We start from the raw sequence: 23,883 nt of genomic DNA, 5'->3' as shown, positions 1-23,883 counted from the left end.
TATTTACATTATTTGACGTGGGCGATGGATTGCTTGACACATGTACCCTGTGAAGATGCGAGGATGGGGTGAAGAAAGGTATGCATGATCAAGTCTGTCTTTTCCAGTAACAGTAATGGGTCATGGCTGCATTTTGAAGGGAAAGGGAACATTACTTTTCCAACCCAGAGTATAAAACTATGACTCATGCTGGAATTGTTCCAGAATGCTGGTCAAATTATCCAGATTGACAACTAAAGCTTAAAGATCTTGGGAAGACAATGTAGAGAGCTGAAATGCAGGGACAGACACATGGGAAGCTTAGATTCACTGGAAAAACATGAACTGGTTTGAGAAAAAGAATAAGAAAAGCAGAGTGTATAACATTAAAAAAAAAAATCAAAGAAATGCCTTTAAAATAGCTTTCCTGATCTCCTTAGATAATGCTAGGAACTCCAAACTCCCTACCCAGCAAATTAATGGGATATCCAAAGAAAACCAATCCCTCCTTGTAAACAAAGTGGAAATTTCCTTCTTTCCAAAAGGGCCCCAGTCCCAGCCATAGAGGAAGCAAGGAGACGAAAACACATTTCTGCCTGAAATGACCTCCTATTTTAAGAAAAAACAACAGCCTCAAAAGAAGGAAAGGAAAAACAAAGTTCCACCCAGAAGGAAATTGTATGTAAACAGCCCAAAGGGAGACCAAGACTGAGAGGGCTGGAATACTGAAATAAGCAACGAGCAAATGCCTCTGACATTGTCATTAGCCTCTGACAATATCAGAATTTGAGCTTTGAGACAACTGCTTTGTGATTGAAAAAAAAGGGTTGGGGTAAGGGAGGATCTGGACAAAAGCAAGCTGGTTGAAAGGTCCCTTCTGAAGCCGTGCAAAGTTTGATCTTTGAAGTTTGCCTACTTTTTCAGGACTCTGCTAGTGTGCAACCTGGGGGAGCTCAGCAACCACAAAGTGCTGGCTATAATTTTCTGCAATTTGTCACATGCCCTCTTCAAGCCCTGGTGAGATGGTTTTCTTTTGTTTTTAAGCTGCGAATGGTAACAAGGTAATTCAGGCAAGATAAGAGCAAACTGGAACCTTCCTTCAGTTCATCTAAGCCTGGAAGCTATGCTAGCCCATTGGTGTATTTTAATTTTATTTTTTTCTGCATATGTATTCGGTTTGGCCCACACAGCACTCATTTTCCCCTCTCTTTTTGGATCCAACATTCAAAAATCAAGAGATTCCAAGTCAAAATTGGATTTCTATTTACTCTTGAAAAATCTGGTCACACGGGTCCCAGATTCCTGTGGGGTAACATCTGAAGCTGAATACCTGCTGCCCCTGCTCACATGGAGCCTCCACAGGACACCCTGATAGTCACCATTGTGCTGGCTCTACTCAGTTCTGTCACCTCTTTGCCCCACCCACGGAAACTTGTGTTGGGTTCTAAACTTATCCATAGACATTTTTAGGAGTATCCGCAGTCTAATCCAGGACTGCAGCAGCCTGCTAAGAAGGATTCTAAGGCCGGCTGGGCTTGGCACAGGAGTTACGATTAGTTGTTGATATTCTCTTTGGCCACAGAGGGAGTGGGTGGCAGCACAGATGCCATGTATTTGTCCTCTCTGATTAGCTACATCTCTGGTTTAAGCCTGTATCTTGCCTTTAAACAGGACCCAGCCTGCTTCTCAGTGCACTCTCTCCATAAACATTCTTGAAACCCAGTAGTGTTCATCTCATCTCAAAACCTCTAAACAAAACCTTATGGAATCTCATTGACTCTCTTGAAATTTCATTATTCCCACCTCCTTTCATAGGCCCTCAGCCACTTTACAAGCAGCTCCTGGTATAATTCAAACAGAGCTCCAAATAAGTGAAAGAGAAAGCACTGATAACTTGTTTTAAGATGATATGTGCTATGGCTTCTATTTATCTACCTACCTATCTATCTATCTATCTACCTATCTATCTATCCATCCATTTAGACTCCCAGCTGCCTGCCATAGGACTCTGGCCTGCAGGTATTCTCTCTTCTTCTCTAAGTGGCTTTTCACATCCTCACCATGGCTCTCTATCTACTGTCCCTTGGCCAACCTCTACAATTAATGGAGGCCAGTACCTAACCAAACCTTTCACACAAAATGGCCCACTAGAAGTCCAGGGGTGGGAATCTTGGTGAGCTGCTTTTAAAAGACCTCTGACCCTTAAATGAAACCTCTTTGGTGCTTTTATGGATTCTGTTGTTGGACCCACAAAGACCCTTAAGAATAATGCCTGGAGCCAGCTGGTCCCTGCCATCATTGAAACCCAAAGGGAGGAGCCCCACAGGCGAGGAATTGCTCGCTAGAGGTCTTGAAGTTGCTTGTATTTCAAAAGAATTCAGCTTACCACCACTGTGGCTTTTAGCCTCTCTAATAAAGCAGGTTTTAAAAAGCTAAAAACGTAATCTGCCTTTTAAATCTTCTCTTCCTGCTGAGTCTAAATGGGGTTGCAGCAAAATGCCTGGCCAGCATTAGAGTTCTCTGAAGCCAATCAACTGAAATAGGTTTGCTTGGGGGATTTGAAATATATTTGAAAACACTGCAGGGGTGGCGCAAAATAACTGAACAAAGGTGAATTACATGAAAGGAAGAAGCAGGTGGAGGTTTATAAAACTAAAGAATCACTTGTATATTTTGGAAACATCAGTAATTGAGACAGGGATGCTGACCTTAGAAGTTCATCTATCTGATCATAAAAATGGTTTTCATTTGGCATTAAAAAAAGATTGTGATAATGAACAAGGCTTCAAATACACAGCCCGGAATAGCCAAGGTTGTGTAAAATCCTTGAAGAAATACCTTTGTATCCAAAGAGAAGCTGAGGCTAAAACAGGTCACAGGCAAGGACGGGCATTACTGTGATGTTTTCTCAGCAGCTTTGAGTAGGGCAGCATCATACATTTTCTTCATCCTATTGAAAATGTGGAGTACCCTGAGAGTTGATTTTTTGGTAACACAAACTCTAGTTTGCTCTTGTATCCCATGGAAAAAAGAAAATCAAGGTAAGAATTGCCACAGCAAAATCACTATAGATAAACTGTATTTTTTGTGAAGACAAAATTAAGATTGTGGCATGCGACACATTGTACTCAATAATTTCCTGAAAGGTAACGTACCTATGGATCAAAGTCATTTAGAATAAGGATGACTTATAGAGTAATAAATGTAAACTATGGGTTATCCAACAACATGCAAATTTTCTGATAGGGCAAATTTGGGTGACTGCCCCCTGCCAAGGGACATCTCTCTAAGGCCTTAAGAGAGGAATGAGACCAGTTTTCCGGTAAATTTGCAGGTTGGATGACATGAGTTGTCTTACAATTTTACTTGGCCAAAGTGAGTTCTATACTTAAGGAAGAGGATAATTTAGCAGTGCAAAATACTCTGAAAATAATACATTTCTCTGCAAGAGGGTCTTTAATGTTGCTTTTCCTATATTTTCCTATACTTTGACTCTGTATGGAATATGTAGAGAGTGGACAAAGTTGCCAGAAGTTCTTGTTCACTTTGTTGGATGATGGTACGGGGGTACAAACTTGAAAATGCAACTTTTGCCAGCACACAATTGCTTATTACCCTTTGAAGGCCAACATGTGTGCTGAAAGAAATGCCTCAGAACACTTGAGAAGGTGGATGCATATGAGTAAATTGCAAGGGTTTGAAGCATTGGTTTGGATAAGAATGGAAAAATTCAGTCGCTTAGCCAAGGCAGTTCCAAACAACTTTGATCTGGATATCTCAGGAGAATGAGCTTGTGCCGTCCCAGCATTTTCTGGTTTTGGCTGGGAAAGCATATAGTAAAGAAATAAATACAAAATAAAACCCAAAGTTTTTAATGGGTTTTTAGAACTTCCACTTCTGGCTACAAATGGGAGACAAAAGGCAAATAGATATTGTTTTAAAAATGCTAAGCCAGGCCTTTTCTAACCTCAAGAAAACATTGGGGTTTGATTAGGTTCAGATTTGGGGCAAGTTTCAGGACAGTGTTTGTTCTAGCAACTTCCTCCCCATCTCTGTGGAAAGTGTTGGTCTGCTGTGGTTCTGGAAGCCATGCTCTGAAGGCTCTAGGCTGGGGCATCATGAGACAAGCTCCAAAATCTGTCATTTGTGCCTCTGCCCACGCTTCCTTCAGTGTGTTCCCTGGAGCCAGGCCTCCCCAACTGTATGAGCCTTTTCATGACTAAGCAGAGCCCAGACCTCTTCTTGTCTCAGCGCTTTATGGTAGAATCTCTCTGTTTACCTCCCATCTCCAGGCATCTCTTGTGTTAATCCATCCCTGGTGCCTCAGATGAGCATTTGTTCCATTTCTGCCTTCAGCTGAGCTTCATTTCACTTCTCTATCTAAGCTGCCCTTTGGATTCAGGGATATTTCTTACGTTCAGTCAGCAGGTACTTTTGGTTGTATTATTCATTTAGCTCTGGAAATCCACTTCTATCTGGGAGATATTTTCTAGAAGGAAAGATATTGATGTCTCCTGTGAAATAAAAGGAGGACAGAGAGGAAATTAATATGTTGTGAGAATCAAAAATGCTCCAGGCTTGGTTGAGAAGCTTAGTCAAGGATCTCATTTAGTCTTGATATCAATATAATATATAACATCTTGTTGTAAATATCAAAAGGGATAATTCATGTAAGATACTCAGAACACAGCCTGGCACATAGTAAGGAGTCAATAAATTTGAGTTATAATGATTATTTCTTAACTTTTTTCCTAGAAAGGAAGGGACTCATTAATCTGTTCATTTCAGTCAGGATCTCCTAAATTGGCTTGCTATTTTTAGGGCTCCATAAATGTTTGCTGAACATGACTGAGTGAATGGACTCTTGCCAGAAGTATCTTGCTACTGTTGCTGACTTTCTGGTTAACTAGATATAATTTGCCAGATTAATTTATTCCCCTTTAAAAAACCATAGTTTTGAAGAAGAATCTGACATCAAAATGGTTGAGATAAGAAAAAAATTTCCCCCTTATTTCATCTTTGTTTATTTTTCTTCACCTTATGTTATTATCCCTGAATTCTAATGAGCCATATACTTCTTATGCTTGGATGAAATATAAATATACTACTTAGATATAACTGTTTGATAAACCCAACCAGGGAATGCAATGTTTTGCAGACACAGAGACTAGGTTGAAATCAAGCCATGGGAATAAAAAAGTAAGAGTGTGAGAAAATAGAATATTGCCTGAAAAACATTATGATTGAGGAAGCCAATACAGGCAAATACTGCAGGAACAGCAAGGATTTGGAATGCATTTTTTAGCTGTAACTGGGGCAACATAGAATAATGGCAAAGCTCAAATCTCTAGCACTTACTCCAAATCTTATCCAGTTTTCTCATCTGTGAAGTGAAAAAGTCATGTAGGTGAACTTCATAACTTCCTAACCCTAATATTGTATGATTTTATTTAATAATAATAATTTACATGTATAGATTTTTCACCTTTTGAAAACTCTTTTACATTGTCCTACTAAATATAGGGCTACTACACTAGTAGGTGCACATAAATTATTTGATAAAGAAGAAATACAAAGGCCCAAATCTATATATTATTATAAAAAATGTGATGCACCTAAATCTGTTGAATAACTTGTCAATCACAATGTCAAAAATAAATTTAACTTATTATTTAGCCACCCAGGATGTTAGAATGGAAGAGGCTCAGAAACCACGGAGTCACCTTCTTTATCATAGATGATGAAAAGTAAAAGAACAGGCTCAAGGTCACTTGGCTTCTGGTTGAGATCTCAGAACTCCCAATAGGCTATTCTTTACTCAACATCAATGTCACTGAATTGATTGCTAAATTGATTATACCAACAGTCCCATGCAACTCAGACAATCTTCTGAGCAAAATAGAGACATATAAGTAGTGAAAGATATTAAAAGTCAGAGAAGGAAGAAATTTTGCTATAGAAAAATGTCTGAGAAACTTAAGTGATTTCTGCTTAGTATCATTTTATCTTACAAAGATGTTGGCTCATTTGTCACCTACAATCGAAAAAGAGCTAGTCTCTAATGTTATTTTTGCTTCTTTTTTCCTTCAAATCTACTGTTGGAATGTTTAGTGTTTACATCTTTACCTATACTCTCCTGAACATATGTGGTGTCTCACTTTGTAAAACCAATAACAGAATTCTATATCTCCTCATAAATTAAATGTTAAATATAGAAGCTTTTTTTTAAAACTAATGTTATACCAGTTTTGAATTTATCCTCAAGAGTGGAATGCCAGGGATCAGAACTTTTTAATCCTTAATTTATTTTTGTGCTAGAAAACTAACATAGTTTTATGTACTGACATCTAAAGTTTGAATGGCACATTAGCATAATTTTCAAGATTTCAACATGAACACCTATTTTATATATTTTTTAGAAAGACTGCAAAATTACTTCTCTTTTTGGGTATGATAAATTCCTACTGCAGCATGGAATTTCTGTTAAAAAATCTTTTGTAGAATTCATATGCTAAATATCAAACTAGGTAAGTGTCAAACTTTGTAGAAATATAAGGAAATTAGTGCTTTCAATTTTATTAGCACATAGAAGCAGGAATCCTGTGGCACACATTTGAATACTAAAAAATTTACAGTGGTGTTAAAGTAAGAGGTATTTATCAAAACTCTGGGATATACAAATCATTAGGCTAGGAACTTGAGCTACTTCTTCCCCTTAAAGGTTTATCATCTAATATAGATGAAGGGTCAAAAACATTTTCTGTAAAGGGGCAGATGGTAAATATTTTTGGCTTTGCAGGCCATATAATCTCTGTTGTCAACTACTGTAGAATGAAAGTAGCCATTGACAATACACAAAAGATGAGAGTCACCATGTTCTAATAAAACTTTATAAATGGACACATATTTGAATTTTGTATTTTATTTTCATGTGTTACAAAATATTATTCTTGCTTTGATTTTTTTCAACCATTTAAAAATGTGAAAACTATTCTTAGTTTGTGGGCCACACAAAAATAGGCAGTGGGCCAAATTCGGCCTGTGGGCCATAGTTTACTGAGCCCTGTGGTAGATGTGCATACAAAATAAAATAGAACACAGGGACTAGTATGCTATGATGGAGGAAACATATGCTATGCGACTACAAAATGGGACAAATTAGAAAAGACTGTAATTCTAACATTTTTATGGAAATAATCATTTTGCTTTCATATTTCTTTGAAATGAGATTTACATAAGGTAAAATTAACTTCTTAGAAATTAACAATTGAGTGGCATTTAGAATATCCACAGTGTTGTGCATCTGCCACCTTTATACAGTTCCAGAATTTCTTCACCCCAAAAGGAATCCCTGTCCCCATTAAGCAGCTGCTCCTCATTCCTCTCTTCTCCCAGCCCCTGGCAACCACCAATCTGCTCTCTGTCTCTGTGGGTTTACCTGTTCTGGATATTTCATATACATGGAATCATACAATATGTGATCTTTTGTGTCTGGCTTCTTTTACTTAGCCTTTCTAGGTTTATCCACATTGTGGCACGCATATATCAGTACTTCATTTTTTATGGATGAATGATATTCCATTGCCTGTATGTATCATGACTTGTTTATCCATTCATCAGTTGATGGATATTTGGGCTGTTTCCACATTTTAGTTAGTTTGAATAATGCTGCTATGAACAAGTTTGTACATGTATTTGTTTGAGTACCTAAGTTCAATTTTTGGGGGGTATTTACCCAGGAGTAGAATTGATTGATTATACAGTAATTCTATGTTTAACTTTATGAGTTAAACTTTATTATCAAATTGTTTTCCACAGCAGTTGAACCATTTTATATCACCCCCAGCAAGGTATATCCTCACTAACACTTGTTATTTCTGTTTTTTTTAAATTATAGCCAACCTAGTGGCTGTGAAGCAGTATCTCATTATGGTTTTGACTTGCATTTCTCTAATCATTAATGATGTTGATCATCTTTTCATGTGCTTATTGGCCATTTGTATATCTTCTTTGGGGTAATGTCTGTTAATGTCAATTTTTAATGCCCATTTAAAAATTGAATTGTTTATCTTCTTGTTGTTGAGTTGTAAGAGTTCTTTATATATTCTGGATATCAGACCCTTATCAGATATATGGTTTGCAAATATCTTCTCCCATTCTATAGGTTGTCTTTTCATTTTCTTGATAATGTCCTTTGATACAAAAAGGTCTTTAATTTTGATGAAGTCCAATTTTTCATATCTTTCAAACTTAGGTGCATCATACTGTTCAAATCTCCAATTTTTATAGCTTAAATTATTAATAAAAATCATAAAGACCAAATTACTAAATTTTATATCCTTATCTAGTTAGGATCTAAGAGAACATCAATGGCATCACAATAACTAATATTTACTGACCATTTGCTGTATGCCAGGCTCTGTGCTAAGTACGTGATACACAGTATCTTATTTAATTCTCACAGCACCAACCACTAGGCATGGAGAAGTCAAGTGTCCTGGGCAAGGTCACACAGTTATTGCATAGAAGAGGCAGCATCAAACCCAGGCAGTTTGGTTTTACCACCTCATAACTTTTTCAAAAACGTTTTTGAATGTCCATTTGCATATGAAGAAGAGGCTAATGTTATCATTAGGTCTTTGGTTGACATGTAGGGGAATAGGAAATTGAGTCTGGCATTTCAAAAACATCTGATCAAGGGAGGACCAAATCGTACCAGATCTCTCAGGTAATTTGACAGTAAGAAAAAGCTCTGATTATGTCATTTCTTTGTTCAAATTGTTTCCATAAATAGACAATGTCTTCTGAATAATAAGCAAACAAAAACCAGGATTAATGAAATATAGTATGTGGCAGTGCTTTCAAATATGTTATTTTGTTAGAACTCTATAAGTAAGTATTGATATTTCAATTTTGCTAAAGAACCAGTTTTTAAAATGTTAGATTTGTCCACGAGGCCCATCTCTCCAAACTATTCAGCATATTCACAGGTTTCTATGATCTCAAAGGATCATTATATCTTTATATTCTCTACTCCCATTAGCATGAGTCAAGGAAGACTAGACTTTCTCTTGTGCTCCCATGGCTTTGTTTTCTGTGTCTCTTCTGTGGGCAGTTGTTATTCTCCTGTGTCTACCTATTCCTCAATGCTTAAGTGAAACATCAGTTCATCCTTCAGGTCTTCTCTGATCCTCCCAACAAGAATTCTCTTTCTCTCTTCTGAGACTTCATGACATGCTCTGTCTTTAGACTCCTATTACTGACTGCATTTGTATGATCAGAGGTGGATTTTCTCTCTTCTACTGGACCAAAGTCTCCTAAATTCTGAATCTTATTTTAATCCCATTGGTGCCCTTCTCAACATCTGATCCAGTGTCTTGTCGTTAATGGTTCAGTAGAAATAAGAAATACCTCATCAACTGGAGCCAGGCCCTAGCCTAAACATTGGAATTCAGTTCTCATTAGTAAGAGCTATCATCAGTGCAGTTTAAGAGAATGATTGTTGTAATTGAGTACAGTGTATTTTGAAAACGTTTGTATTAAAATACTGGGTACTCCAGACTTCAGACAATACTACAAAGCTACAGTAATTAAAAGAGCATGGTATTGGCACAAAAGCAGACATATGGATCAATGGAACACAATAGAGAGCACACCTATGGTCAGTTAATCTTCAACAAAGGAGACAAGAATATACAATAGGGAAAAGATAGTCTCTTCAGCAAGTGGTGTTGGGAAAGCTTGACAGCTGCATGTAAATCAATGAAGTTAGAACATACCCTCAAACCATATGCAAAAATAAACTCAAAAATGGCTTAAAGACTTAAATATAAGACATGACACCATAAAGCTAGAAGAGAACATAGGCAAAACATTCTCTAACATAAATCGTACCAATGTTTTCTTAGGTCAGTCTCCCAAGGCAATAGAAATAAAAGCAAAAAGAAACAAATGCAATCTAATCAAATTTATAAACTTTTGTGCAGTAAAGGAAACCATAAACAAAATGAAAAGACAACCTACAGACTGGGAGAAAATATTTGCAAATGATATGACCAACAAGGGCTTAACTTCCAAAATAAATTGTACAAACAGCTCATACAACTCAATAACAACAAAAAAAACCCAATCAAAAATAAGCAGAAGACCTAAATAGACATTTGTCCAAAGAAGACATACAGATGGCCAATAGGCACATGACAAGATGCTCATTACCACTAATTATTAAAGAAATGTAAATCAAAACTACAATGAGGTATCACCTCACACCGGTCAGAATGGCCATCATTAAAAAGTCTACAAATAACAAACGCTGGAGAAGGTGTGGAGAAAAGGGAACCCTCCTACACTGTTGGTAGGAATGGAAATTGCTACAGCCACTGTGGAAAACAGTACGGAGGTTCCTCAAAAAACTAAAAATAGAGTTGCCATATGATCTAGCAATCCCACTGCTGGGCATATATCTGGAAAAAACTATAATTCAAAAACATATAGGTACCCTTATGTTCACAGCAGCACTATTTACAATAGCCAAGACATGGAAGCAACCTACCTGTCAATCGACAGATGAATGGATAAAGAAGATGTGATATATGTATGTGTGTGTGTGTGTGTGTGTGTGTGTGTGTGTGTGTGTATGTATATATATATGATGGAATATTACTCAGCCATAAAAAAGAATAAATGCCATTTGCAGCTAATGGATGGACCTAGAGATTGTCATACTGAGTGAAGTAAGTCAGAAAGAGAAAGACAAATACCATATGATATCACATATGTGAAATCTAAAATACAACACAAGTGAACTTATCTACAAAACAGAAACAGACTCACAGACATAGAGAACAGATTTGTGGATGCCAAGGGGGAGGGGGTTGGGAGAGGGATGGATTGGGAGTTTGGATTAGCAGATGCAAACTATTATATATAGAATGGATAAACAACAAGGTCCTACTGTATAGCACAGGGACCTATATTCAGTATCCTGTAATAAATCATAATGGAAAAGAATATGAAAAAGAATATATATATATGTATAACTGAATACTTTTCTGTACAACAGAAATTAACACAACATTGTAAATCAACTATACTTCAATAAAATAAAAAATATTCGGTATTCATTCATTCAGTCACTCAACTATTTGTTGAATATGAATAAAACAGCAAATTCCTATTTAATGAAGCTTACAATCGTGTGTGTGTGTCTGTGTGTGTGTGTGTGTCTGTGTATGTGTCTGTGTGTGTGTGTGTGTGTGTGTGAGAGAGAGAGAGAGAGAGAGAGCGCTAACATAAAAAAATAAACATATGTCAGTTAGTAGTAAGTGCTTGAATATAAAGAAAACCAGGTGCAGGGTTAGAGAATGATGCTGGGAACTGGGTGATGGGGAGTCTGGTCAGGAAAGCCCTTTTTGATAAGAAGACATTTGAGAACTATAAAGGAAGTAAGGGACTTAACTGTGGATACCTGGGGAAGGACATTTCAGGCAGAGAAAGAGTTCAAGGACTTGAGGCAGAAAGCTGGTTGTGCTAGAGTGGTGGGAGATGAGGTCAGAAAGGTAGGGGGAGGCCATGCTGTGAGGGTTTTGTAGGTCGTGATGAGGAGTCTGGAGATAACCACAAATTGGCAGGAAAACTAGGGGGCGGTTTTGAACAGAAGAGTGACATGATTTATCTGATGTTAAAGGATCATATAGGCTGCTGTGTCTGATTTCTTCATTGACTGTGTCTCCTCAATGGCAGGGGATGCCTTGCTTATCTTTTTGTCCCCAGTCACTAGTACAATCAGAGTCCTATTTAGTATCCATTAAATAAGTGCTCACTGGATAAACGTTTACAAGAAATACTGACTGTTGGAAGGGCTGTGAAAAGAGCTTAAAATAGAAAAGTTTCCTGAGTTATCACAACTCCAATAATACAATTTACTTCAGCAAAACATTCTAAGGCCTTTTGTATTTATTTATTCAGTGGAGAGTTGTTTTTCTTTTTCTCAATATTAATGCCCAAACTAAGGCTATTCCTGCAATAGCTGAGAAAGTTACAGCTTTTCTTCATAAAAGTCTAATATAATTATAATGCTACACAAGTTTTGAATACTGGGCCAAGGGAAATACACTGGGTTCTAATCTTGGCTCTGTAATTCATTAGCTGTGGGACCTTTGAATGTGAAATAGTCACACATCCATTTGTTTGTGAAACACCTATTTGTTGAACACCCACTCACTGTCCTTGAAGTCAAGATGCTCACAGTCTGAGCAAGACAGATGTAGACAAAGATAAAGAACCCAGGGCAGTGAGCTGGCTGTGGTGGAGGTATGCATGGAGTGCTTTGAGATTAACCATCTTATCTCAAGTTCACCAGGAAGCTAAGAGAGAAGGGAATCCAAGGCAGGGGCATGTGCAAATCACTGATCATATAGAAGAACATGGTGTGTGCAGGGACTTGAAAGGCATTTGGGAGGTGGCTGGAATAGAGTAGCAGAGGATAGGTCACTTTCCTCTGCCAGCATCTCTTGGGGAAGTCACACCTTACCCATTCCAAGTGGGCTTTGTGTGTTTTTTTTGTCACTGTGCCAGGTTCGTGTGTTGTCACTGTGCCAGGCTTGCTGGCCACAGGATTGGACAGGTCATCTAGGATGACCATTCATAGTGACTTAGCCTCCTGGACCCAGGCAATTTTCCCCTCAGTTTTATTGAGAAATAATTGACTTATACCACTGTATACATTTAGGGCATATAGCATGAGAGTTTGATTTACATATATTGTGAAATGATTACCACAATAGGGTCAGCTTACATCCATCTTCTCATATAGATACAATAAAAAGAAGAAAAGATAAAAGGAAAAAAATGTTCTCCTTGTGATAAGAACTCGTAGGATTTACCCTCTAACAACTTTCCTATATATCACAGGGCAGCCTTAGTTATTGTCATCATGTTGTTGACATTACACCCCTAGTACTTCTCTAACTTATAACCGGAAATTTGTACTTTTTGACCACCTTCCTCCAGTTTCCCCTGCTCCCACCCTCCGCCTCTGTAACCACAAATCTGATCTCTTTTCTATAAATTTGGTGTGGGTTTTTTTGTTTGTTTGTTTTGGTTTTTTGTTTAGTTTCTTTTTTTAGATTCCACATATAAGTGAGATCATATAGTATTTATCTTTCTCTATCTGACTTATTTCACTTAGCATAATGCCTTCAAGTCCACCCATATTGCCATTTTTTTTATAGCTGAATAATATTCCATTGTATGTATATATGCCAACTTCTTTACCCATTTATCCATCAATGGACACTTAGGTTGTTTCCATGTCTTGGCTATTGCAAGCAATGCTGCTATGAACATGGGGGTGCAGATATCTTTTCAAGTTAGTGTTTACATTTCCTTTGGATATAGTCCCAGAACTGGAGTTTCCAGATCACACGGTGGTTCTATTTTTAATTTTTTTAGAATTCTTCATACCGTTTTCCATAGTGGCTGTACAAGACACATTCCCATCAACAGTGCACAAGAGTTCCCTTTTCTCAACATTCATGCCAGTGTCTGTTATCTCTTGTCTTTTTGATGATGGCCATTCTAACAGGAGTGAGGTGTTATTATGGCTTTGATAGTGTCTGGCCTTACATTTAGGTCTTTAATCCATTTTGAGTTTATTTTTGTGTATGGTGTTAGGGAGTGCTCTAATTTCATTCTCTTATATGTAGCTGTCCAGTTTTCTCAGCACCACCTATTGAAGAGGCTATCTTTTCTCCATTGTATATTCTTGCCTCCTTTAACAAAGATAAGGTGACCCTATGTGCATGGGTTTATCTCTGGGCTTTCTATCCTGTTCCATTGATCTATATTTCTGTTTTTGTGCCAGTACTATACTGTCTTGATTACTGTAGCTTTGTAGTATAGTCTGAAGTCAGGGAGCCTGATTCCTCCAGCTTCGTTTTCCTTTCTCAAGATTGCTTTGGCTATTCGGGGTTTTTTATGTTTCCATACCAATTGTGCAAATTTTTGTTCTAGTTCTGTGAAAAATGCCATTGGTAGTTTGATAGGGATTGCATTGAATCTGTAGATTGCTTTGGGTAGTAGAGTCATTTTCACAATGTTGATTCTTCCAATCCAAGAACATGATATATCTCTCCATCTGTTGGTATCGTCTTTAATTTCTTTGATCAATGTCATAGTTTTCTGCATACAGGTCTTTTGTCTCCTTAGGTAGATATATTCCTAAGTATTTTATTCTTTTTGTTGCAGTGGTAAATGGGAGTGTTTTCTTAATTTCACGTTCAGATTTTTCATTATTAGTGTATAGGAATGCAAGAGATTTCTGTGCATTAATTTTGTATCCTGCAACTTTACCAAATTTACTGATTAGCTCTAGTAGTTTTCTGGTAGCATCTTTAGGATTCTCTATGTATAGTATCATGTCATCTGCAAACAGTGACAGTTTTACTTCTTCTTTTTCAATATGTATTCATTTTATTTCTTTTTCTTCTCTGATTGCTGTGGCTAAAACTTCCAAAACTATGTTGAATAATAGTGGTGAGAGTGGGCAACCATGTCTTATTCCTGATCTTAGTGGAAATGGTTTCAGTTTTTCCCCATTGAGAACAATGTTTGCTGTGGGTTTGTCATATATGGCCTTTAGTATGTGGAGGTAAGTTCCTTCTATGCCTAATTACTGGAGCATTTTTATCATAAACGGGTATTGAATTTTGTCAAAAGCTTTTTCTGCATCTATTGAGATGATCATATGGTTTTTCTCCTTCAGTTTGTTACTATGGTTTATCACATTGATTGATTTGCGTATACTGAAGAATCCTTGCATTACTGGGATAAACCCCACTTGATCACGGTGTATAATCCTTTTAATGTATTGTTGGATTCTGTTTGCTGGTATTTTGAGGATTTTTGTATCTATGTCCATTAGTTATTGGCCTGTAGTTTCCTTTCTTTGTGACATCTTTGTCTGGTTTTGGTATCAGGGTGTTGGTGGCCTCGTAGAATGAGTTTGGGAGTGTTCCTCCCTCTGCTATACTTTGGAAGAGCTTGAGAAGGATAGGAGTTAGCTCTTCTCTAAATGTTTGATAGAATTCACCTGTGAAGCCATCTGGTCCTGGGCTTTCGTTTTTTGGAAGATTTTTAATCACAGTTTCCATTTCAGTGCTTGTGATTGGTCTGTTTATATTTTCTATTTCTTCCTGGTTCAGTCTTGGAAAGTTGTGCTTTTCTAAGAATTTGCCCATTTCTTCCTGGGCAAGGTTGTCCATTTTATTGGCATATAGTTGCTTGTAGTCATCTCTCATGATCCTTTGTATTTCTGCAGTGTCAGTTGTTACTTCTCCTTTTTCATTTCTAATTCTATTGATTTGAGTCTTCTCCCTTTTCTTCTTGATGAATCTGGCTAATGGCTTATCAATTTTGTTTATCTTCTCAAAGAACCAGCTTTTAGTTTTGTTGATCTTTGGTGTCATTTCCTTCATTTCTTTTTCATTTATTTCTGATCTGATCTTTATGATTTCTTTCCTTCTGCTAACTTTGGGGTTTTTTTGTTCTTCTTTCTCTAATTGCTTTAGGTGTAAGGTTGGGTTGTTTATTTGAGATAGGATTGTATTGCTATAAACTTCCCTCTTAGAACTGCTTTTGCTGCATCCCATAGGTTTTGGGTTGTCGTGTTTCCATTGTCATTTGTTTCTAGGTATTTTCTGATTTCCTCTTTGATTTCTTCAGTGATCTCTTGGTTATTAAGTAGTGTATTGTTTAGCCTCCATTTGTTTGTAGTTTTTACAGATTTATTCCTGTAATTGATATCTAGTCTCATAGCCTTGTGGTCAGAAAAGATACTTGATACAATTTCAATTTTCTTAAATTTACCAAGGCTTGATTTGTGACCCAAGACATGATCTATACTGGAGAATGTTCCTTGAGCACTTGAGAAGAAAGTGTATTCTGTTGTTGTTGGATGGAATGTCCTATAAATATCAATTAAGTTCATCTTGTTTAATGTATCATTTAAAGCTTGTGTTTCCTTATTTATTTTCATTTTGGATGATCTGTCCATTGGTGAAAGTGGGGTGTTAAAGTCCCCTACTATGAATGTGTTACTGTCCATTTCCCCTTTTATGGCTGTTAGCATTTGCCTTATGTATTGAGGTGCTCCTATGTTGGGTGCATAAATATTTACAATTGTTATATCTTCTTCCTGGATTGATCTCTTGATCATTATGTAGTGTCCTTCTTTGTCTCTTGCAATGGTGTTTATTTTAAAGTCTATTTTGTCTAATATGCGAATTGCTACTCCAGCTTTCTTTTGATTTCCATTTGCATGGAATATCTTTTTCCATCCCCTCACTTTCAGTCTGTATGAGGACAATGAGCTCTTGAACTCTGAAGAACCTCTAAAATTTTTAGGCATATAAGTGACATGATTTATTTACATTTTATAAAGCTCACAATGGCTGTCGTGTGGAGAATGGATTACAATGGGGCAAGATTGGAAGCAGGCAGACCACCTTTGAGGATATTGCAAAGTAGGCAAGAGATGATGGTAGCTTGGGCCAGAGGGTGGGCAGTAGAGTTGAAAAGAAGCAGATAGACTAAAGCTATCAATAGAACTGGCAGAGCTTGCTGAGAGATTGGTTGGAGGGAAAAGGAGGACTCAAGGATGACTCCTACGTTTGGCTGAACAAACAAGTGGATGGAAGTGCTCTTTACTGAGATGGAGAAGACAGAGAAGGGGGCAATTTGAGGAAATGTCTCAATAGATCTATTTTAGAAATGTTGAGACTCAGTATGAGTTGTACAACAAGGTCTGTATTTGACAAATTACCTTACCTCTGTTGAGAGATACATCAAATTGGCCCAGTTCATCTTTTAGAGTCTTGTCACACTAGGTCTAGCTTATGGTCTGATTTCCTTCCATTAAGTGCTTCCACCTTTCCAATCAGGTGAGGCCATGGAGGGATGTAGGTTCATGTAATCCAATTGATAGTTCTGGTAAACACACCCATACACAGTGATAAAAATGTCTGCCTATTCTATCTCACAGGGTTATTATGGGGGTTAAATGGGGGATTCGGTAGGTAAAAGCACTTTGTAAACTCTAAAGGTAATGAATTTAAAGTACTTTGAAAGCTGTTTAATTTACCAAAGCTAACATTTATACCAATTTTACTAAATCAGTTGAGAAATTATAATAAACTTTTATTTAACCAGACTAGTTATTGCCAAATGCCCACAAAAATGTAGCAAAAACTCACCTACTTTTGTGCATAGTGGAATGTAATTTAGCACAAAGGCTAAATTGGGTCCATACAACTCTGAATAACAACTTGAGAAGAATTACTTCGTATTTATTGAGGAGTAAGTCACCTCTAACACTCTTGCCAGCCTGGTGTTGTGTTGGTACAAGGCCCATTTATCATTGGTACTCTAACATCCTGGTAAAAGTGAGAGTAGTTGCTTAAAACAAGAATAAGGAGTTGTTCCACCACTTGTCCCTCCCTTTCAGACCACTATCCTGGAATTCAGCCTTCCTTGCTGCTAATCTGTGGCCTGAATTCCCTTAGGTCCAACCTTCTCTCCAGGGCTTGCTTCATGGGCATGTGACCTGTGCCACTGCACATGGTCCTGTGCCCAAAAGTGCCCACACTTGTTTTATTTCTCTGCTGTCTCTGTTTTGAAATTCTTAATTTTATCTTTGAACTTGTGTTTCATGCATGAAGTCTGATGGGACAATAAAGCATGCATTTGAGCAGAGGGGGTATGTGCAGTGTAAGTCCCACGCTTCCTAGCTGTCCCATTTGTAGGCAGTGTTCACAATGCCCCGTGGGCACGGAACTCTGGTGCACTCATGCAGCATGGGAGTTCAGCGAAACTCAAAGCAAGTATAAGGTAAGTGTGTTACATCAAGGACTGAGCGGCAGAGCTTGTGGGCAGGGTGGTATGCTAACAGCTCCCCAAACCACACTTTCTGTTTAAAAGAGAACTTGTGTCATACACAAGAAGGCAGCAGTGCTGTTGTAGGAAACAAAAACAACCTGGGAAGCCTATCATATCTTCTTTTCCTCATATTACCCCTCTGTGTCAATGACTTATGCTGAACATGATGGCACAGAAGGAAAGGGAAATATGGGGCAACCCAGAGTTCCTTTTCCTTTCAGTCTTATTAGTAAGCTGAAGGTAGAGTATGTTGGTAGAATATATGCATATCAAGAAGTAAAATAAAATAATTGAGATAGTTCTGTTCAGCATTTTCACTATTCTGGTAAGAACAACATACCTATGCCTATATGAGTTACTTTAACAGATTTAACAATATTTTATAATTAGGATGGTCCCTTTTAAATTAGTGACTTTGAAATTAAATTAGTCACTTTGAAGTGACTTCAAATTAGTATATTCTCTTATGGAATCAAAATGGTCCTTCACAAATTCTAAAGACACTGTTAATTTGCTTTATAGATTCTTTGTTTATTGACAATTTGAAGTTGTAAATCACCTTATTTTAAAATTAATGAGGTTTAATTTCAATTTTACTATACTCTTAATTTCTTAATGAATCACCAAAATGGAATCATATAAAAAAACCTACATCTATAACATCTGTTGGAAGGAAGAGTCCTTCCCTACTCCAGTGGAGGGAATTCTACTTAGGAAACACACCTGTATTCCTGCCCCCTCCTACTGCTCCCTTGAGGAGTGCCTTAATCTTATTCCTGAGTTTGGAAAGTGAAGTTGGACATGTAAAGCCAACTCTTTCCTCTCTAGCATACAGCCACCAGCAGAAGCACATCTTTGGCTCAGCTCCTTGGTTTATGCCAGCAGTTTTCCCAGGTGATGTGGTCCACACACCGGGTGGGTAAGTTTTTCTAATTCTGGGGTTTAGTTCTATTAGGAAGCCTGCCTGTCTGGATAGAAGCCATACTCCTACAACAACCACGTTCTCTAATATGATGTTTTAAACAGTATTAAATTTTGTTAATTCTTTAAAATATTGAGGTAATTTCCCTTGAAAGTGTAGTAAAATCTAAACTGAATTCTATCAATTTAAAATAAAGGTAATATGAGTTCTAATCCACCTTACCCTTTTGACTTATTTCTTATTTGGTTCAGAACTCAAGAGGGTAAGGGAGAGTACTATTTATTGGGCATCTTGAATTCCAACAAGATCCATACTGTTACCTCTAATATTGGTGACAACTTCAGGAAAACTATGAGATGAGATAGGATTAGTTGCCTTCATTTTTGTTTCCACTTTCATGTTCCTTTTTTATCCTTTGTAGTTGGTATAATGGCTTAAGCTTAGAAGAGTTTTGCACAATGCTCCCAAGGAGAAAAATTAAGATGAAGTAAGTGAAGCTCTGAAATATGCCATGGGGTAGACAGACCAGGGCCTGTGGACTTCTAAGAGGAAAGGCTTGCACTTTCCTCTCCCAACTTTTTGTAGGAATGAGGAGACCAGAAATAGCAAATTGGTTCCGTGAAATATCTCAGCCTCAGACTTGGTCTCAGTCTCAGTCAGATTCAGCCACTGTCTAGAGGTGGAGGGAATGTTCTACACAGAAGTTACACTGAAAATGGAAGGTCCAATATTAGAACAATCATATTATCTTAGCTTAAATTTACTCTTTGGCAAAGTCAAGCTTGTCAAGTTGTCCTAAGATATTTTCTAAGATCTATTATGAAAAGTAATCCTCATTCCAGCCTCGTTCATCTCCCTGCAACACAAAAAGCTACAAATGAATCACCCAATTCCATCACTTTTTAAAGACAGTCTCTATCAGTAAACATGGAAATGAGAATAAATTCCAGAATTATCCTCCGCCATCCCGTTAAATCAAATTTTCAAACAAAATTGATTTGGCTTTTAAAAGTCTTTGAATTTAAAATTTCACAACCAACTTTTCTTTGGCAGAGAAAGCTCTGTAAGGACTAATGAGCTCCAGATAGCTTTGGGGGTGGTCAGCGGGTGCTCCATGGATTCTGTAAAGTCCCACCTTGGGTTTCCTCTTTTAATGATATCCAAAATAGACCCATTCATCTATTTTTAAACTTTCTAAAATTAGCAAGAGAAAAACAGAGTAGCAAGCCAGAGCCATAGGCTACTTCATTACCTCAGTTATTAGCCTGACAAAATAAATGACTTTCCATTAAACTGCAGTGACAGCAAAGGAGGAAGGTTTAGAGGTCAATAGCTCCTGAGATACATATCCCTAAATGTAGCAGTTCTCTAGGGACTGTTGGAATTAACTGCTGACAAGCTAATTGCTCTTATTACCTAATTAACCAAGTCTTGCTTCATTAGTAGCTTGTCGCAATTGGACAACGTTTTCAAGGATATAAAGATCTACCCAATAATAATTAGTAAACAACTGAAATGAAACCAGCCTCCACTTGTTGACAAGATTAATTGAATAATTATTGTTTCATTGAGGAGAAAAAGAGCAAGGAAATGTAGCTAGGGAAACTGCACCAGTCTTTCCTTGGGCACAATTTCCTCAGAAACACGTGAAAGCTTTCTATTAAGAAGTGCTGCTGAATCTGATCGACCCAAAGAATCCCAACATGGAATGTAATATTGAATTTGTTATGATTTATTGGGTTTTAACTATTTTTTCAATAAAGGGTACTTTTTCATATATACACTTAACATTTGTATATATCATTTAAAACACTAACCATATGGATAGATTTTAAACAGGTATCTAACAGATGCTCTACACAAATATAACTTTGCAAAACCTAATTGATTCAGTGAAGCAAATTGTACGCTGAAACAACTTTTGGCAAATATTTCAGAACAGTGTGTTTGGTTTAGTTTGACTTAACAGCTGTGATTTTTGAAATTGTTTAACTGATTCTTGAGTACTGAGAGCAAAAGACAAAAATTTACAACAAACTTCCATGAAAATTCTTTTTTTGTATGGCATAATTAAGCACTTGTGTGGATTTTAAAGTCTGAAAATTGGTCACTGTGGATGGTCCGTGATTTCTTTGTACTTGAGCCTGTTTCTTTCTTGTCAAAAATGATTTCAAGCACACAGCTCAAACTGTCAGTAAAAAAAAGAGTCCTGGCTGTCTTGGACAGGATAGTTCTCTCTGGAGACTTGATAGACTGTTAGTAAAAACCTATTTTAAAAGGTCTGGAAATTTGCCGACCCCTGTATCAGTGGGAAATAAGATCTCCCAGATGACTACGGGGATGTCTACCTGTCTTACTACAGGAGGAAGAGGGGACTCTAACACTTTCTTCCAAAATAGGCTGACATTACTGGGCAAGCTTGAAAGCCGAGGGGAAGCTTTGAGCAGGGAATCTAGAATTTGGGTGTTCAACTACCTCCAAGTGACAACTTTAAGAAGCTTACCTAAGGGGAATTTACTTTATTCCAACAAGTTATACCAAGGCAAGGAAATGGTGACAATGTTAATCCGAACAGTGGCAGCAGCCGTTTAATAAGCAATTGGTAGTGCTAGGGACTGTACATGCATTATTGCAGTGAATCCATGCAAGGATCCTGCAAGTTTTCGCTTCTCCCCAGTTTGTAAATGAGGAAACTGAGGTCAGAAAAGCCAGGTGTCCTTTAGAAAGTCATACAGCTGCTGAATGGAGAAAGTAGGAATTGTTTGGTGAGAATGTCAGCCAAAAGGCGATCTATGAGAAGCAAGGTTATATAGAATATAGATGACCTAGAGTCAAACAGTATGATTTGGGGAGAAGAAAAAAAATCAAGGGGGCAGGGAGGGATAAATAAGGAGTTTGAGATTAGCAGATACAAACTACTATATATAAAATAGATGAACACAGGCCTTCCCTGGGGGCACAGGGGTTAGGAATCCACCTGCCAATGCAGGGGACACAAGTTCGATCCCTGGTTGGGGAAGATCCCACAGGCTGCAGAGCAACTAAGCCCGTGCACCACAACTACTGAGCCTGTGCTCTAGAGCCTGCAAGCCACAACTACTAAGCCCATGTGCTGCAAGTACTGAAGTCCGCACACTCTAGGATCCGCATGCCACAACTACTGAGCCTGTGTGCTGCAACTACTAAAGCCCACGTGCCTAGAGCCCATGCTCCGCAACAAGAGAAGCCACCGCAATGAGAAGCTGGTGCACCTCAACGAAGAGTAGCCCCGGCTCGCCGCAACTAGAGAAAGCCTGCATGCAGCCAAAAATAAATAAAATAAATCAAATCAAATCAAATCAAATAGATGAACAACGAGGTCCTACTGTATAGCACAGGGAACTATATTCAATATCTTGTAGTAACCTATAATGGAAAAGTATATGAAAAAGAATATATATATATAAAACTGAAACACTTTGCTATGTACCAGAAACTAACACAACATATAAAATGTTTTTATAAACATTTTTAAAATTTTATTTAATTTTTGAATTTTATTCAAAATTTTCTTTATACAGCAGGTTCTTATTAGTCATCGATTTTATACACATCAGTGTATACACGTCAATTCCAACCGCCCAATTCATCACACCACCATCACCACCCCTCCACAGCTTTTCCCCCTTGGTGTCTATACATTTGTTCTCTACATCTGTGTCTCAACTTCTGCCCTGCAAACCAGTGTACCATTTTCCTAGGTTCCACATACATGCATTAATATACGATATTTGTTTTTCTCTTTCTGACTTACTTCACTCTCTATGACAGTCTCTAGATCCATCCACGTCTCAACAAATGACCCAGTTTCGTTCCTTTTTATGGCTGAGTAATATTCCATTGTGTATATGTACCACAACTTCTTTATCCATTCATCTGTCGATGGGCATTTAGGTTGCTTCCATGACCTGGCTATTGTAAATAGTGCTGCAATGAACATTGGGGTGAATGTGTCTTTTTTCGTTTTTAACATCTTTATTGGAGTATAATTGCTTTACAATGGTGTGTTAGTTTCTGCTTTATAACAAAGTGAATCAGTTATACATATACATATGTCCCCATATCTCTTCCCTTTTGCAACTCCCTCCCTCCCACCCTTCCTATCCCACCCCTCTAGGTGGTCACAAAGCACCAAGCTGATCTCCCTGTGCTATGTGGCTGCTTCCCACTAGCTATCTATTTTAATTTGGTAGTGTATATATGTCCATGCCACTCTCTCACTTTGTCACAGCTCACCCTTCCCCCTCCCCATATCCTCAAGTCCATTCTCTAGTAGGTCTATGTCTTTATTCCAGTCTTGCCCCTAGGTTCTTCATGACCTTTTTTTTTTTTCTTAGATTCCATAAATATGTGTTAGCATACGGTATTTGTTTTTCTCTTTCTGACTTACTTCACTCTGTCTGACAGACTCTAGGTCCATCCACCTCACTACAAATAACTCAATTTCATTTCTCTTTATGGCTGAGTAATATTCCATTGGATATATGTACTACATCTTCTTTATCCATTGATCTGTTGATGGACACTTAGGTTGCTTCCATGTCCTGGCTATTGTAAGTAGAGCTGCAATGAACATTTTGGTACATGACTCTTTTTGAATTATGGTTTTCTCAGGGTATATGCTCAGTAGTGGGATTGCTGGGTCATATGGTAGTCCTATTTTTAGTTTTTTAAGGAACCTCCATACTGTTCTCTATAGTTGCTGTATCAATTTACATTCCCACCAACAGTGCAAGAGGGTTCCCTTTTCTCTACACCCTCTCCAGCATTTATTGTTTGTAGATTTTTTAATGATGGCCATTCTGACCCATGTTAGGTGATACCTCATTGTAGTTTTGATTTGCATTTCTCTAATGATTAATGATGTTGAGCATCCTTTCATGTGTTTGTTGGCAGTCTGTGTATCTTCTTTGGAGAAATGTCTATTTAGCTCTTCTGCCCATTTTTGGATTAGGTTGTTTGTTTTTTTGATATTGAGCTGCATGAGCTGCTTTTACATTTTGGAGATT

The 23,883-nt window shown here is 37.6% G+C and overlaps 1 long non-coding RNA gene across 1 annotated transcript in view; it reads right to left on the bottom strand.

Annotated features, from left to right (window-relative positions):
* LOC141279539 (uncharacterized) overlaps nucleotides 1–23,883 on the bottom strand; it is a 321,920-nt gene that overhangs the window by 57,389 nt on the left and 240,648 nt on the right. The window contains exons 5-6 of the long non-coding RNA XR_012333965.1: nucleotides 4,259–4,493; nucleotides 2,818–2,929 (exon numbers count right to left, since the gene is read on the bottom strand). This is a non-coding gene — a long non-coding RNA (uncharacterized lncRNA). The remainder of the gene's footprint in view (nucleotides 1–2,817; nucleotides 2,930–4,258; nucleotides 4,494–23,883) is intronic.

The sequence above is a fragment of the Tursiops truncatus genome, chromosome 9 (assembly GCF_011762595.2).
Source record: "Tursiops truncatus isolate mTurTru1 chromosome 9, mTurTru1.mat.Y, whole genome shotgun sequence".
NCBI lineage: Eukaryota > Metazoa > Chordata > Mammalia > Artiodactyla > Delphinidae > Tursiops > Tursiops truncatus.
Note: the sequence above shows the minus strand (reverse complement) of the source record. Positions and strands in the feature narration are given on the sequence as shown.